Source organism: Haematobia irritans, chromosome 5 (assembly GCF_050003625.1).
Source record: "Haematobia irritans isolate KBUSLIRL chromosome 5, ASM5000362v1, whole genome shotgun sequence".
NCBI classification, from domain to species: domain Eukaryota; kingdom Metazoa; phylum Arthropoda; class Insecta; order Diptera; family Muscidae; genus Haematobia; species Haematobia irritans.
In genome coordinates this window covers 91,279,861-91,299,150 of record NC_134401.1, presented here as the reverse complement: position 1 = coordinate 91,299,150, position 19,290 = coordinate 91,279,861, and the positions used below count along the sequence as shown (strand labels likewise).

At 34.7% G+C, this 19,290-nt stretch overlaps 1 protein-coding gene across 1 annotated transcript in view; it reads left to right on the top strand.

Moving 5' to 3' along the window:
- The window catches only part of stan (Protocadherin-like wing polarity protein stan), a gene marked incomplete in the record, with an annotated part of 461,543 nt that overhangs the window by 157,698 nt on the left and 284,555 nt on the right, over positions 1-19,290 (top strand). The window contains 1 exon segment of the mRNA XM_075310442.1: positions 1,182-1,210.

The following is a 19,290-nucleotide window of genomic DNA, read 5'->3' as shown; positions in this document are numbered from 1 at the left end:
ACCTTAAAAATCGAAACATTAAAATTTGCTTCCTAGAAGCAAGTACACAAATCGTTATTCAACCGTCGAACGGAACAGACGTGTTGTTTTAATAGCGGACTAACTCATCGTAATAAGTACCTACTACGAATTTCAAGTGTGGTGGGATATTAAGCCACCATGCAGCGAAATTCAAAGTCATCCACTGGGTTTCTAACTTCAGGGCCCAGTGGACGGGTATCGACTGAAGTCATAAATTTGGGCAATGACCAAGAGTTAGGCCCAATTAGTCGACCTGTAGACGGGTCGACAGGTGGCGACACTTTGACAAGTCGAACTTTTTCTAAGGTAACGACATCAAAAGGAGGTAATACCTCACGAAAGAGATTCAAGGAACGCAGAAATATTTTGTTTATCCTAAAGAAGTTAGGATCAGTCGCCCCAAGCACGTTGTAGGCTAAACAAAGCGATTCCTTAAAATGGGCTCAAGGAATTCTTGAAGCTGGAAAAAGGGAACGATCACCGGATGAGCTGCCATCCTCCAAACGGTATTAAAGATCGTTTGCCTCAGGAGCATTGAACGGTATGGTTCGAAAGCAAAAATGAGAGGTCTATAGAATGTTTTAAAGCTGCGTTGATACTAATACTACTAATGTTTTTGGGACAATCTGGTTGGTTCAACAGAAGGAAATAATCGAGAAGGTTCAGCGGTTAAAACTAGAAGTGCCCATATGTAATAGGTACTTTTAGTTAATGTGATATCACAATGGACTGAATAGTCTAAGTGAGCCTGAATCTTAGTACACAAAACCCAAATTTAAAAAAGAGTTGTGTCTTAAAAGTATCCTTACTTGTATTCTCCGCTTCATTGGCTCGGAATCAATACCAACATTTTTTGAAGTAAAGACAAAATCTTTGGAACCGGGCATGCTTTTTTTCAGTGTAGAGAATGGTCTAAAGCAACAAATGAAAGAAATTTATTTTCTTTAAAGCGACTTATTAAAAAAATTATGAAAAAAGGGCTATTTTTAACGCGATAATGCGAACTTAATACTTGCCTTAAAGCTCAATTAGTAGATTTTGGTCACTATACGAATTTGTTTTTGACCAACAACAAAAGTAGAATCGAAAATTCAAAAGTCGATTTTGAAATACTGACTTATACATTGAATTAACAAAATATATATATTTTTTTCTTTCAGGATCCCATTTTAATAGTTGAGACTAGAAGGTAAGTCATATTTACAGAGTTCATCACTTTTTTATACACAGAATGGCGATGGAGCTAAAATAAATTTACCATTCTCTTTATAATGCAACGAAATGTAGCTTTTTCCGACTATACAATGTGTATATATTTTTGATCGGGAATAAATTCGAAGACGATATAACCATGTCTGTATGTCAGTTTTAACCACGGTATAACCTACAATAATGTCGCTACCTTCATTGGTACAGATTCGTTTTTCCCCTGCACGCGAGGCAATTTCGAAGATAGGCTATATCGGTCCATAGTTTGGTATAGCCCCCAAACCGATTTTACTTCTTGGGCTTTGACACACCGCAAATTTTTACCCGATTTGCTTGAATTTGAAAATCTAGAGGTATTCTAGATTTACCACAAATTACAGTACCGAATACGTTAAGTATCGGTCCCTGTAACGAAAAAATTCGTTGTCTTAATGATTTTGTTTCATTGGCTTACTTTTAATGCACCTGAAATTCCATATATTTTCAAATAACACGCTACGATGAAAAGTTTACACGCAAAGAAAAAAAACATTTGGAAAGCGAGTACCGAAAACGTTGTTCTTGGTTTTAGAAATTCTTCGAAAATTTTATCACCAAAAAGAAATTTTGTTTCAAAATTTTTAGTTTTGCAATAAAAAATAATTTTTGATCCAAAACCACAGTATATTTCGTTTCTATCAAGCACTGTTCTTTTTTGACTTTACGTGGGCGCCCAAAACTATGCTATTTAAATATAGCTGTTTGACTGTTTGCGTTGCTTGTGCCTTGATGGCTATAGCGATACTTGTCTGTTGATGACAATAACAGCTGCGTAGCCCAGTGGATAGTGTGTTGGTTTACAAACTGTATGCTCTGCGGTTCGATTCTCCGTCCAGACGAAAGGTGAAATTAAAAAGTATATACAGCACTAAGTTCGGCCGGGCCGAATCTTAAATACCCACCACCATGAACCAAATATTAGGGGTTCCTTTGAAATTTCAGGAGGGCTTGAGGACTTGAGGACACTTCCCGAAGATAAATTTAAAGATTTCACCTATGAGGACTATATCAGATTCTGGATTTATAAGAACCATTTTCGTTTGAGTTTTAGAGGAATCATTAAAATCTCTTGTAAGTGTGCAAGAAAATTATAAAATCACGTCTTGATTTGAAATCTTAAATCTGTAGAAGAAAAATCTGGAATTTTACATTGAGTTTCAAGCCATTTTCATGATCAGTGCGCCTTCTACACCCTCAAGAAGTGAAGTCGGTCTATATGGAGGCATTACCAAATGGACCGATAAAAACTTAATCCGATACACGTTTTTGTGAGCCTAAAATACCAGAATATTTACAATTTCAGGCAAATCAGATAAAAACTACGGTTTCTAGAAACCCAAGGAGTTAAATCGGGAGATCGTTCTTATGGGGGCTATACTAAAAAATGGACCGATACTCACCGTTTTCGGCACACCTCTTTATGACCCGAAAATACCTCTAGATTTCCAATTTTAGGCAAATTGGATAAAAACTACGGTTTCTATAAGCCCAAGACCCCAAACCGGGAGGTCGTTTTATATGGGGACCATACCAAAACATGGACCGATACTCACAATTTTTGGCACTCGTATTTGTGGTCCTACAATACCTCTAGATTTCCAATTTCAGGTAAATTGAATAAAAACTGCGGTTTCTATAAGCCCAAGAAGTAAAATCGGGAGATCGGTCTATATGGGGGCTATACCAAAACATGGACCGATACTCACCATTTTTGGCACACCTCTTTATGGTCCTAAAATACATCTAGATTTCAAATTTCAGGCAAATTAAATAAAAACTTCGATTTCTATAAGCCCAAGACCCCAAATCGGGAGGTCGGTTTATATGGGGACTATATCAAACCCTGGACCGATATAGCCCATCTTCGAACTTGACCTGCCTGCAGACAAAAGACGAGTTTGTGCAAAATTTGAGTACGATTGCTTCATTATTGAAGACTGTAGCGTGATTACAACAGACAGACAGACGGACAGACGGACATCGTTATATCGTCTTAGAATTTCTCCCTGATTAAGAATATATATACTTTATATAGTCGGAAATCGATATTTCGATGTGTTACAAACGGAATGACAAACTTATTATACCCCCGTCACCATTCTATGGTGGTGGGAATAACAACTAGAAACTTCTACAAAAGACTGTCATCCACAATCGAATTACTTGTGTTGTAGTATCTTAAATCGTTTTCTAAATTGTGAGTTAGTCCATACGTGGTATATATTAGACAAAAAAGGTATGTGTAGGTATGTCTACAAATAATTACGAATCGATATGGACTTTTGCACGGTACGTACGGAGCCAGAATTGAAATATGGGGGTCGCTTATATGGTGGCTATATACAGTTATGAACTTAGGTTAGGTTAGGTTAGGTTATGTGGCAGCCCGATGTATCAGGCTCACTTAGACTATTCAGTCCATTGTGATACCATAGTGGTGAACTTCTCTCTTATCACTGAGTGCTGCCCGATTCCATGTTAAGCTCAATGACAAGGGACCTCCTCTTTATAGCCGAGTCCGAACGGCGTTCCACATTCCAGTGAAACCACTTAGAGAAGCTTTGAAACCCTCAGAAATGTCACCAGCATTACTGAGGTGGGATAATCCACCGCTGAAAAACTTTTTGGTTTTCGGTCGTAGCAGGAATCGAACCCATGACCTTGTGTATGCAAGGCGGGCATGCTAACCATTGCACCACGATGGATCCCAGTTATGAACTTGATATGGACCAATTTTTGTGTGATTGGGGATCGATTTATCTGAGGGCTATATATAACTATAGACCGATATGGGCCTAGTTAGGCATGGTTGTTAACGGCCACATACTAGCACAATGTACCAAACTTCAACTGACTCGGATGAAATTTGCTCCTCCAAGAGGCTCCAAAACCAAATCTCGGGATCGGTTTATATGGGGGTTATATATGATTATGGACTGATATGGACCACTTTTGGCATGGTTCTTAAATATCATATACAACCACCACGTACCAAATTTCACACAGATCGGATGAATTTTGCTTCTCCAAAAGGCACCGGAGGTCAAATCTGGAGATCGGTTTATATGGGGGCTATACATATTTATGGACTGATATGAACCAATTCCTGTATGGTTTGTAGGATACCATATACTAACACCACGTACCAAATATCAACTGAATCAGATGAATTTTGGTCTTACAAGAGGCTCCGGAGGTCAAATCTGGTGATCGGTTTATATGGAAATATATATAATTACGCACCGATGTGGACCAATTTTTGCAAGTTGTTAGAGACCATATACTTACACCATTTACCAAATTTCAGCCGGATCGGATGCAATTTTCTTCTCTTAGAGGCTCCGCAAGCCAAATCTGGGGATCGGTTTATATGGGGGCTATATATAATTATGGACCGATGTGGACCAATTTTTGCATGGTCATTAAAGACAATATATTAACACCATGTACCAAATTTCAGCCGGATCAGATGAAATTTGCTTCTCTTAGAGGCTCCGCAAGCCAAATCGGGGGATCGGTTTATATGGGGGCTATATACAATTATGGACCGATGTGGACCAATTTTTGCATGGTTGTTAAGGACCATATACAAAGACCATGTACCAAATTTCAGCCGGATCGGATGAAATTTGCTTCTCTTAGAGGGTCTGCAAGCCAAATTTGGGGGTCCGTTTATATGGGGGCTATACGTAAAAGTGGACCGATATGGCCCATTTGCAATACCATCCGACCTACATCAATAACAACTACTTGTTTCGTTCGGAAGTTAGCGTGATTTCAACAGACGGACGGATGGACGGACGGACATGCTCAGATTGACTCAGAATTTCACCACGACCTAGAATATATATACTTTATGGGGTCTTAGAGCAATAATTCGATGTGTTACAAACGGTATGACAAAGTTAGTATACCCCAATATGGTATATTAACTTTGTCCTCCATCCTATGGTGGAGGGTATAAAAACATATGAAGAACTATGTTTGTTTGCCCAAAATTTCGGTTGGGAAGCAAGAATTGTTTTTCTTTCGTGTACACACTATTATATTTGATTCATGGTGGTGGGTATTTAAGATTCGGCCAGGCCGAACTTAATGCTGTACATACATGTTATGATTGAATTTTGCTCTTAAAATATATTTGCTTGTATGCTTTTGTTTCACAGAAGCCACTTCTTTGGCTAAAATCACAACCAATACCAAACTCCTTAACTGAAGGTTAAAATCTTTGGATCAAAGTACATCATTTTTTTTGAGTGTACACAAAAGTATTGGTAATATTCTTTTCCATGAAATTTGTTCTTAGAACTTCTAACCCCCTTTCTATAGCTAGAGGGAAAAATATTACAATATATGGCCCCGATTTGTCGAGTCCATATCAAATTGCCGAAATCTTTCGTTCCTGGTAATTGATTCATTTGTTAAACTTGGCATATGTCGACTTTTCCACAGCAGCTCCAGGCAATGGCAATCGAGTGATGTCAAAACCTTTGCAATCTTGCCATTTGCAAATGCATATATGTAAAGAACAAAAAGAAAAAAAAAACGAGCAAAACTCTCTTACACACTTTACGAAAGGATTTGTTTTTAAGTTGACAATCTGATGGAAAAGATGAGAGAATGAAGCTGTAACATAAGGGTTGTTGTAAAATTAGAAATGAACGAATCAAACGAACAATCACTGCATTGGCCAGACACCCACACAATCAAGCAACACAATGAGCATATGTATTTAAGTACATCCTTATACGAAAGGATATACGTCCTTCGCATGACTCTGTATTGAAATACACTTTTGATCCTGCATTAAGATTGGGATCAAATCAATTGTTGTAAGTGCTGGCAATTGAAAAAATTTTCATATGTTCTCTAGAATATTTGTAGTGTCTGGATTTGTTTCCAAATATCCTTTGTTTGCGAATCTCAAATGAGGGCTTTGACAAAGAATAAGCATAATTTTGGAGATTTTCATCTTCTATTTTATTTGACAATGCTATAGATAAAATTGTAATGACAATCATTTACAATTTGTCATTATTTGTCTTTTATTTTGGGCCAAATTATAGCTTCATTGACTCTATTGCTTCCAGTGAATCGATGGTGGGGAAGGGGGGCAGGAATTTGCTTTGTTGTTGATGCCTGGGACTTTGTGATAACAATCACAGTCATTTGGCCGTAAAGCAATTTAAAATTTAAAAAGACAAATAAAATGAATTGCTTTTATGGCGTCATGCTATCATGAATTAAATACAATCTACGAATATCCTTATGAAATTCTATTGATTTATGGTAAATTAAATTTATGGCAATTGCAAGTGCTTCATCTTTGAAGCCCTATAAGGATACAGGCGATACATCCAACGACTTTCTTGTGAACAACTGTTCATATTTGTTGGTTTAATTGGAAGGAAATTGCAGGATATTGTATGAAATTTTTAGATTATTTTAGCTCAATTATTAACAAGCTGTCCATTCTACATAAAATACAGAGAAAAAATCTTATCGTGTCAGTTACATAGAGACAAATAATAAATTTACAAAAAGATAATTATTGCACAAACATTTATTTCTTCCCCAAAAACAATAGAAGAGGTAAATAGGAAAATTGCAAAAGAGAGTATTGAACCATTTTCGGCGTTTGATAAATACATGTGGTTTACGATTTTTTTAATCGAAAAATTAAACTAAAAATAAGAAGAAATTAGTTTAAGAAAATGACATTGAAAAACTAAACAAATTTAAAACAAGTGTATATAGAAGTAAGTTCGGCCGGGTCGAATCTTACATACCCACCACCATGAATAAAATATAATAGTTTCCTTTGCAAACCTTTCGTCGTAGCAGGTTACTTGATAATAACATATATAGAATTTTATTTTTTGGGAGCCACCGTGGTGCAATGGTTAGCATGCCCGCCTTGCATACACAAGGTCGTGGGTTCGATTCCTGCTTCGACCGAACACCAAAAAGTTTTTCAGCGGTGGATTATCCCACCTCAGTAATGCTGGTGACACTTCTGAGGGTTTCACAACTTCTCTAAGTGGTTTCACTGGAATGTGGAACGCCGTTCGGACTCGGCTATAAAAAGGAGGTCCCTTGTCATTGAGCTTAACATGGAATCGGGCAGCACTCAGTGATAAGAGAGAAGTTAATCAATGTGGTATTACAATGGACTGAATAGTCTAAGTGAGCCTGATACATCGGGCTGCCACCTAACTTAACCTAACCATATATAGAATTTGATGACAGATATTCTCCTAAGCAGTCGAGTTCAACCAGTATGTTTCCCGAAGATAATTTTAAAGATTCTACCTATGAACTAGATCAGATTCTAGAATTATAACAAACACTTTTGTTTGAGTTTTAGAGGAAATGATGAACTTACGCCTCAGTAGATTTTTACTCCTACTATTAACAGGTTGGCTGATAAGTCTGCGGTCTAACAAAGAAAAACACATTTTTGGCCAAAATTCGTTTTTATTATTTAACATAGTTCCCTTCAAGAGCGATCCAACGATTATAACGACCTTCCAACTTTTTGATACCATTTTGGTAGTACTCCTTCGGTTTTGCATCAAAATAGGCCTCAGTTTCGGCGATCACCTCTTCATTGCAGCCAAATTTTTTCCCTGCGAGCATCCTTTTGAGGTCTGAGAACAAGAAAAAGTAGCTGGGGGCCAGATCTGGAGAATACGGTGGGTGGGGAAGCAATTCGAAGCCCAATTCATGAATTTTTGCCATCGTTCTCAATGACTTGTGGCACGGTGCGTTGTCTTGGTGGAACAACACTTTTTATACCCTTCACCACTACTGTGGTACAGGGTATAATAAGTTTGTGCATTTGTATGTAACGCCAAGAAATAATTGTCATAGACCCACCGTTTAGTATACCGATCGGCTTAGAATTAAATTCTGAGTCGATTTAGCGATGTCCGTCTGTCTGTCTGTCCGTCCGTCCGTCCGTCTGCTGTATATGTAATTTTGTGCACAAAGTACAGCTCGCAATTTAAGTCCGATCGTCCTCAAATTTGGCATAGGGCCGTTTCTTGGGACAGAGACAATCGCTATTGGTTTTGGAAAAAATCGGTTCAGATTTAGATATAGCTGCCATATATATTTATCCCCGATGTGGTCATAGTTTGCGTGTTTATCAACCGATTTTATTGAAATACCGTACATCCAAATATTTTATGAATCTCGAAAATCTGGCAAAATATCAGCCAAATCGGTTCAGATTTAGATATAGCTCCCATATATATCTTTCGTCCGATTTAGATTCATATGACCACAGAGGCCAAAGTTTACTACAGAGGGTAGAATTGACATTCTACCAATGCTTGGTAAATTTTATTGAAATCGGTTCAAATTTAGATATAGCTCCCATCTATATCTTTCGTCCGATTTAACTTGTATGGCCACAAAAGCCAGAGTTTTGCCGTGATTTGCTTCAAATTTTGCACAAGGGGTACGTTTAATAGTATCGTTAAGTGTGTCAAATTTTGTTAAAATCGGTTCAGATTTAGATGTAGCTCACATATATATCTTTCGCCCGATTTGGACTTATATGGTCTCAAAAGCCAGAGTTTTGCCCTGACTTACTTCAAATTTTGCACAAGCGGTACTTTTAACGATACTATTGTATGTGCCAAATATGGTCAAAATCGATTCAGATTTAGATATAGCTCCCATATATATCTTTGGTCCGATTTGAACTTACTCAAAATCCAGGGGTTTGCCGTGATTTGCTTCAAAATTTCGCACAAGGAGTACGTTTAATAGTATCGGTAATTGTGCCAAATTTGGTTGAAATCGGTTCAGATTTAGATATAGCTCCCATATATATCTTCCGTCCGATTTGCACTCATATGACCAGGGGGGCCAAAGTTATACTCCCATTTACGTGAAATTCCGTATAGATAGCAGAATTATTATTCTAACTATACATGTCAAATTTAGTCAAAATCGGTTCAGATTATATATAGCTCCCATATATATTCGTACACCAGAGTTGGGGAAATATGGTAGACTGTTACACATTTTATACCCGTTTTCAATGGAAGTTTCCTCCAATTAACTGGATAGCGTTAGCCGATTTAAATTTTAATTCTAGAGATTTAGTAGAAGTAAAAAAAATTGTCTCCTTTATATAGCTTCCAGCAAATGTGAAGTAGTTGAGTTGGTAACACAAATTTTGGCCTACATAGGGGTGAAGGGTATAATATAGTCGGGCCCGCCCGACTTTAGACTTTACTTACTTGTTTTCTTCTTCATATGGGGCCGTTTTGCCGCGATTTCGACCATCAAACGCTCCAATAACGCCATATAATAGTCACTGTTGATGGTTTTTCCCTTCTCAAGATAATCGATAAAAATTATTCCATGCGCATCCCAAAAAACAGAGGCCATTACTTTGCCAGCAAACTTTTGAGTCTTTCCACGCTTCGGAGACGATTCGCCGGTCGCTGTCCACTCAGCCGACTGTCGATTGGACTCAAGAGTGTAGCGATGGAGCCATGTTTCATCCATTGTCACATATCGACGGAAAAACTCGGGTTTATTACGAGTTAACGCTCAGAATCATCAACACGTTGTTGTTTTTGGTCAAATGTGAGCTCGCGCGCCCCCATTTTGCACAGAGCTTCCGCATATCCAAATATTGATGAATGATATGACCAACACGTTCCTTTGATATCTTTAAGGCCTCTGCTATCTCGATCAACTTCATTTTACGGTCATTCAAAATCATTTTGTGGATTTTTTTGATGTTTTCGTCGGTAACCACCTCTTTCAGGCGTCCACTGCGTTCACCGTCCTCCGTGCTCATTTCACCACGCTTGAATTTTGCATACCAATCAATTATTGTTAATTTCCCTGGGGCAGAGTCCGGAAACTCATTATCAAGCCAAGTTTTTGCTTCCACCGTATTTTTTTCCATTCAGAAAACAGTATTTTATCAAAACACGAAATTCCTTTTTTTTCCATTTTTTTCACAATAACAAAAGTTGCTTCACAAAAGACACTCTATCTCACAAACTAATTGTCTTACAGACGTCAAATTTTGACACGAATCATTTGAAGGTTGATACTATATGTTAGGTTAGGTTAGGTTAAAGTGGCAGCCCGATTAAATTTCAGGCTCACTTAGACTATTCAGTCCATTGTGATACCACATTTAACTAAAAGTACCTATTACATATGGGCACTTCTAGTCTTAACCACTGAACCTTCTCTATTATTTACTTTTGTGGAACCAACCAGATTGCTCCAAAAACATTAACAAACAGCTTAAGTTAACGTTTTCCAGGTCAGCCAGTAATCTAAAGCTATATGCTCCTAAAATTCGCTTACGCCTTACACAAAAAGCAGTTTAATTGATTCCTTTTCCTCCACGTCATGACAGCTTATACAATAGTCATTATACTTCGCACCTATAGTTTTTGCAAATTCGCCTATCAGGCAGCGACGCGTTATAGCAGATATTAGGAGTGCTATCTGACGCCTTGAGCACACTAGCATATCTAGTGTGCGGTTTAAGTTTAAATGGGGCCATATTTGCTTGGTGTCGTTACAACCCTTGCAATTTTCCCATCGAATATTGGCCATCATAAAAGCCTTCTCACGCAGTAAGAGCTTGCAGGTGGCCAGAGGCATACCAACAGATTCTAGTTCCCCTGGAATATGTAAGGTAGTTCCTAGCCTTGCTAACACATCTGCTTCACAGTTCCCCGGTATGTTCCTATGACCAGGTTGATACTATATAAAAATAATATGCATTTAATACTAGCGACGCCATCTATGTGTCAGACCGGGGACTTATCAGCCAACCTGTTATATGGGGACTATACCAAAACATGGACCCATACGCACCATTTTCGACACATCTATTTGTGGTCCTAAAATACCTATAGATTTCCAATTTCGGACAAATCGGATAAAAACTACGGTTTCTAGAAGTCCAAGAAGTAAAATCGGAATATCGGTCTATATGGGGGCTATACCAAAACATGGACCGATATGCTCCATTTTCGGCACGCCAGTTTGTGGTCCCAAAAATACCTCTAGATTTCCAATTTTAGGCAAATCGAATAAAATCTCCGGTTTCTAGAAGCTCAAGACCCCAAATCGGGGGAACGGTTTATATGGGAGCTATCAAAACCTGGACCGATATAGCCAATCTTCGAACTTGGCCTGCATACAGACAAAAGACGAATCTGCCAAATTTCAGGACGATAGCGCCATTATTGAAGATTGTAGCGTAATTACAACAGACAGACAGGCGGCCAGACGGACATGCTTATATCGTCTTACAATTACTCCCTGATCAAGAATATATATATACTTTATATAGTCTGAAATCGATATTTCGCTGTGTGACAAATGGAATGACAAACTTATTATACCCTTATCACCATTCTATGGTGGTGGGTATAAAAATTAAAGAACATGTATATATCGAACGCCGTGAATGCAATATTTCGTATGACCACCACTCTGCCCGAATTTTGTAAAGTATAGTGGAAAATCAAAACTTCTCCGAGTTACTTGAAATTTACGGAGGACGTGGACGGAGATTCCGAAATTAATATAGGGTGTCTTGCATTTTGATTAATTTTTGAAGATTGAATCAAAGTTCTCTGATTTCCCTGAAATTTTCAGGAAAGAATGGATGTGGCGTCGAGACAAGGACCCGCTATTTTGTTTTTCGTTATTTGGTCGGGGCGGTGATTTTCCCTTTGCCCGACTTTTTCTAAAGTACACTTAAAGTGAAAAAGTGAACCTGATATGCCACTAAAGCTAATTTGATTCAATTTTAGTTGATGGAATTATTATGTTTTGAGCAACTACCCTAATTTTTTTTGCGTGCCAATTAAATTAACTAAAAAGAGGGAAAATTATACTCATCTCTGGATTTATTAAAAATTTTAAATTTTACCAATAATGTGGCCATGTTGAACTTCGTATGATACTAAACATATTTTCGCAATTTTGAACTCCAATATTTTTCCTCAAACTATGAAATTTTTTTAACCCTAGACAGTCGTCATTCCTCAAAATGACCCCACATAATTTTATTTTCAATCTAAATTGTATTTTGGTCGATTGGGAAATGACAAATTCAAGTTATTCTAATTCAAAGATTTTATGAATTTTTGTTTAAAATAATCCAAAATGAACTGAATAAAAAACTAAAATAAATGTTGGGACTTATAGTTAAAAGGTTAAAGTTGTAGCCCGATTTAATTTCAGGCTCACTTAGACTATTCAGTCCATTGTGATAGTTGGGTTTCATAGTTGCTCATGATGCTCAATTTAAAGCGCCTTGAAATAGGCCGTAGTCAAAATGACGAAGCATGACTTTAGTGTACAAAAATAAGGATGACTTTCCAGGGTTAATAAGTAAATTTGTCGAAAAATATTTACTTATTTTTATGAAAATCGGCGGGACATATGCATTTGTTATACAGTTTAGTTAAAATATTCTAAAATTAAGCAAAAGTTTCCTTCCTGTTGGGTTCACTGTTTTTTTGAGTGTACATTGAATAAACTAAACTTCTCCGAATTACTTGAAATTCACAGGGGACGCGAGGGTGGGTTATGAAAATAATATGGTGTGCCTGATTTTTTGATATTTGGACGGGAAGTAGGATCACCCCGTTGCCCGACTTTTTAATAACTTGCACTCCTACGTATTGGGAGCCCTATCCAATGCCCGACATATTTTTAAGTGCAGTGAATAAATTCTCCAATTTACTGAAAATTTATACTGAAAAAATATCGGCGGGATGCTAAAGATTTTATGTCCTTCAAATACGAATACGAATTTTGCTTATCATAGAAGACACATTTCTCTGGTTTAAAGTTTTTTTCCTTGTCCAAAAGTAGATTAACTTTACAGTGAAGTCGTTTTGTCATTATAGTGACTGGACTTAAAATTGGGTATCCTAACATGAAAGAAAATGTTGTTTGACTTAGGCCAACATGGCTTAATAATACTGAAAAATTCTTCAAAATTAATGAAATTGTCTTTGAATTTGTTATCGTTTGTTTCATGTTGAGTACAAAGCAAAAAAACCTTAAAAAAATAGAAATTCTTTTTTCAACACTTTATTTCAAAGACAGTTTCACTTGAAACAAAGCATAATTTCTACTTGTAGTCGAGTCTGAATTTGGAAATTTAAGTTGTTGACATGATTTTAAAAGACTCTGATAGCACATCAAGAAAAAACGAATAAATTAAACTTTGTTTCCTAGAATCAAGCACGCAAAACTTTATTGTGTATTAAATTTGCCCTTGCCTCAATTCTCCGTTTCTATGGCTCGGAATCAATACCAATATCATTAGTGTAAAAACAAAATCTTCGCAACCGGGCATACTTGGTTTTAGTGTTTGATGCAGTTTTCACATACAGATGATGCCCAGAAAATTTATATACATTTGAACGTCATCTAAACAATAGATTTGACACCTGTTTTCTTGAGAGAATAAATTGTTTTTTTTTTTTATGAAAGTTTAAAGCTTCTTACTTCCCTGTCTCCTCTGGATTTTCCTAATACTGTATTCACCACATCGATATTTTTCATTGGAGTTTTCATCAAGTAAATGGTTTTTCCTCAAACAAAAGAATCAAAGATGAATACAAAGAAATAGCAAACTCCTCTAAAAGCCATGAAGTCTTCTATGGAACGAGCGCAACAATGGAATAAGTCAAAGTTCAATAACCTTCGTAGGAAAAAGAACATACAACCATTTCTTATATTTATTAGGATTGTGAGAGGAGAGAGAGAGAGAGAAGAGGGAAGAAATCCCAAAGGATTAAGGACTAACCCAAAGTCAGTCATAACAATTGTGAATATCCAGAGTATGAGGCTAGAGAGCATTGAATATATGCATGTATGGACGTTGACGTCCCATATAAGGACATTAATTCATCTTGACCACTGTGTGTGCGCATCTAAATGCGTGCATGGATATGTGTGAGTGTGTGTGTGTATACTCAGCCAACAAAGAAATTGTGCCGTATGCCATCGTTTATTTACACTCTCTGATCAAACAGTGTGACATGGATAATTTGTTACCTTTGTTTGAGTTTTAATTTATTTTCTTTAGCATATGCACATATGTATGCATGGACCCAAAGCCAAGCACGCACGCATACACTACTCACACACACACGAACAAATTCATAAAACGGCCAATTGCCTCCGCTCACCACCATCACATGCATTCATGTATGGCCACATTCAAAGGACACACTCATGCATTATTGGTAAACACGCACGTGCTCCATAAGTTGGCAATAAATGACCATTGGACACACAAGCCTCCAATGAATGTGCACTCTGGCCAAATTCTGAGTTCATTCGCTTCATAGAATTTTAGTTAGAATTGAAAGACCTTTAAATCCCAAGTATTTCAGGTTGAATCACTGCATAGAGCCTGGCAATTGTTGAACGCTCTTAGTGCATTAAAAATGGACCGGGGAATATGGTGCAAGTATGAATGGAATACCATGGACAAGGGTTGCCATTTTGGTCCTATCGCACTAAAATTGGCTCAAAAAAAAATTTAATTTTTAAATTTGGTCCAATGGTCGGACCAAATAGAATTTGGCTGATTTTGGTCCATTTTCGCAAATGGGTATTTTTTTTTTTAATTCTCTTTTTTATACCCACCACCATAAAATGGTGACGGGGTATAATAAGTTTGTCATTCCGTTTGTAACACATCGAAATATCGATTTCCGACTATATAAAGTATATATATTCTTGATCAGGGAGAAATTCTAAGACGATATAAGCATGTCCGTCTGTCTGTCTGTCTGTCTGTTGTAATCACGCTACAGCCTTCAATAATGGCGCTATCGTCCCGAAATTTGGCACAGATTAGTTTTTTGTTTGCAGGCAGGTCAAGTTCGAAGATGGGCTATATGGTCCAAGTTTTGATATAGTCCCCATATAAACCGACCTCCCGATTTGGGGTCTTGGGCCTATAAAAACCGTATTTTTTATCAGATTTGCCTGAAATTGGAAATCTAGAGGTATTTTGGGACCATAAAGAGGTGTGTCGAAAATGGTCCGTATCGGTCCATGTTTTAGTATGGGCCCCATATAGACCGATCTCCCGATTTTGCTTCTTAGGCGTCTAGAAACAGTATTTTCTATCCGATTTGTCTGAAATTGAAAATCTAGAGGTATTTTAGGACCATAAGGAGGTGCGTCGAAAATCGTTCGCATCGGTCCATGTTTTTATATAGCCCCCATATAGACCGATCTCCCGATTTTGCTTCTTGGGCGTCTAGATACTATATTTACCATCCGATTTGCCTGAAATTGGAAATCTATAGGTATTGTGGGACTATAAAGAGATGTGTCGAAAATGGTCCATATCGGTCCATGTTTTGGTATAGCCCCCATATAGACCGACCTCCTGATTTTGTTTCTTACGCGTCTAGAAACAGTATTTTCTATCCGATTTGTATGAAATTGAAAATCTAAAGGTATTTTGGGACCATAGAGAGGTGTGTCGAAAATGGCCCGCATCGGTCCATGTTTTGATAGAGCCCCCATATAAACCAACCTCCGGATTTGGAGTCTTGGGCCTATAAAAACCGTAGTTTCTATCCAATTTGCCTGAAATTGGAAATATAGAGGTATTCGAGGACCATAAAAAGGTGTGCCGAAAATGGTGCTCATCGGTCCATGTTTTGGTATAGCCCCCATATAGACCGATATCCCGATATTGCTTTTAGGGCTTCTAGAAACTATATTTACCATCCGATTTGCCTGAAATTTTAAATTTGGAGGTATTTGAGGACCATAAAAAGGCGTGCCGAAAATGGTGCTCATCGGTCCATGTTTTGATATAGCCCCTATAGAGACTGATTTCCCGATTTTGCTTCTTGGGCTTCTAGAAACTATATTTTCTATCTGATTTGCCTGAAATTGAAAATCTAGAGTTCTTTTGGGACCATAAAAAGGTGTGCCGAAAATGGTGCCCATCGGTCCATTTTTTGGCATAGCCCCCATATAGACCGATCTTCCATTTTGCTTCTTGGGCTTCTAGAAACTATATTTACCATCCGTTTTGCCCGAAATTCTTGAGCTACAATAAACTGTATTTATTACATGATTTGCCTGACATTCGAAATCTAGAGGTATTTTTCGACTACAAATAAGAGTGCCGAAATTGAGGTATATAGGTCCATTTTTTGGTATAACCCCCATATAGACTGATCTCTCGATTTTTACTTCTCGAAATTTAAAATCTGGAGGTATTTTAAGATCACAAATATGTGAGTAGCAAATGGTATAGCCCCATATACACCGATCTCCTGGCTTTATTTCTTGGGCTTCTAGAATACGTAGTTTTTATCCGATTTGCTGGAAATTAGTAATCTATAATAAAATTTTAGACAAACGAAATTTCTTTTCCTTATAAAGTGTTTTCGTTTATTCAACGATTGTCTCTAAAATTTGTGTCAAAAGAAAACTTTGCTTGTCTAAAATTACGTTTCTCAAAAAAGAAAACACTTCTTTCAGGGTATAGCAGGCGCAGTGATCATGAAAATTGCTTCAAACTGAAAGTAAAAGTTCCAGATTTTACTCATCGTATTTAAATAAATGCGGAAAAATCTACAGAGTTAAGCTTTTAAATCAAGGCGTAATTTCATCATATACACGATATGTTTATAATTTCACTAAAACTCAAACAAAATTGGTTCTCATAAATCCAGAATCTGATCTGGTCTTCATAGGTAGAATCTTTAAAGTTTGTCTTCGGGAACTGACTTGCTTGGGAGAAGATTTGTCATCAAACCCCATACAATTCTATATATTATCAAGTAATCCACTACGACGAAGAGTTTTCAAAGTAAACTATCATATTTGATTCATGGTGGTGGATATTTAAAATTCGGCCCGGCCGAATTTACTGCTTTATATACTTGTTTAATTTTCATTTTGACAATAATTTCTATAGAAATAAAATCTTGCCAAAACGTTGTACAGAAATAAACATTAAAAAGAATTTGCATAGGTACAAAATTATGAAAAATTTTGTATTGGAGGAAAATTTTTAAACATTTTCTACAGATATAAAATTTTGACAAAATTTTCTATAGAAATAAAATTTTGACAAAATTTTCTATAGAAATAAGTTTGTGACAAAATTTTCAATAGAAATAAAATTTTGACAAAATTTTTTATAGATATAAATTTTCACCAAATTTCCTTTAGAAATAAAATTTTCACAAAATTTTCTATAGAAATAAAATTTTTTATAAAATTTTCTATAGAAATAAAATTTTTATAAAATTTTGTATATAAATAAAATGTTGACAAAATTTTTTTTAAGAAATAAAATTTTCACAAAATTTTCTATAGAAATAAAATTTCGACAACATTTTTAATAGAAATAAAATTTTGACAAAATTTTCTATAGAAATAAAATTTTGCCAAAATTTTTTATAGAACTAAAACTTTCACCAAATTTCCTATAGAAATAAAATTTTCACAAAATATTCTATAGAAACAAAATTTTCACACAATTTCCTATAGAAATACAATTTTCACAAAATTCCCTATAGAAATAAAATTTTGACAAAAATTTTCTGTAGAAATAAAATTTTTATAAAAATTTCTATAGAAATAAAAGTTTGACAAAATTTTCTATAGAACTAATAATTTAAAAAAAAAATTCTATAGATATAAAATTTCGACAAAATTTTTAATAGAAATAAAATTTTGACAAAATTTTTTATAGAACTAAAATTTTCACTAAATTTCCTATAAAAATAAAATTTTCACAAATTTTTCTATAGAAATAAAATTTTCCCAAAATTTCCTATAGAAATAAAATTTTGACAAAATCTTCTATAGAAATAAGTTTGTGACAAAATTTTCTATAAAAATAAAATTTGGACAAAATTTTCCATAGAAATAAATTTTTTATAAAATTTTCTATATAAATAATATATATATATATATATATATATATATATATATATATATATATATATATATATATATATATATATATATATATATATATATATATATATATATATATATATATATATATATATATATATATATATATATATATATATATATATATATATATATATATATATATATATATATATATATATATATATATATATATATAGAATAGAAATAAAATTTTGACAAAATTTTTTATAGAACTAAAATTTTCACCAAATATCCAATAGAAATAAAATTTTCACAAAATTTTCTATAGAAATAAAATTTTCACAAATTTTCTATAGAAATAAATTTTTCAAAAAATTTTCCATAGAACTAAAATTGTTATAAAATTTTCTATAGAAATAAAAGTTTGACAAAATTTTCTATAGAAATAATAATTTTAACAAAATTTTTAATAGAAATAAAATTTTGACAAAATTTTTTATAGAACTAAAATTTTCACTAAATTTCCTATAGAAATAAAATTTTCACAAATTTTTCTACAGAAATAAAATTTTCACAAAATTTTCTATAAAAATAAAATTTTCCCAAAATTTCCTATTGAAATAAAATTTTGACAAATTTTTCTATTGAAATAAAATTTTTCCAAAATTTCCTATTGAAATAAAATTTTGACAAAAGTTTCTATAGAAATAAGTTTTTGACAAAATTTTCTATAGAAATAAAAATTTGACAAAATTTTCTATAGAACTAAAATTTTCACCAAATTTTCTATAGAAATAAAATTTTCACAAAATTACCTATAGAAATAAAATTTTGACAAAATTTTCCATAGAAATAAAATTTTCTATATAAATAAAATTTTTATAAAATTTTTTATATAAATAAAATTTTGACAAAATTTTCTATAGAAATAAAATTTTCACAAAATTTTCTATAGATAAAAAATTTTCTATAGAAATAAAATTTTCACAAAATTTTCTATAGAAATAAAATTTTCACAAAATTACCTATAGAAATAAAATTTTGACAAAATTTTCCATAGAAATAAAATTTTTATAAAATTTTCTATAT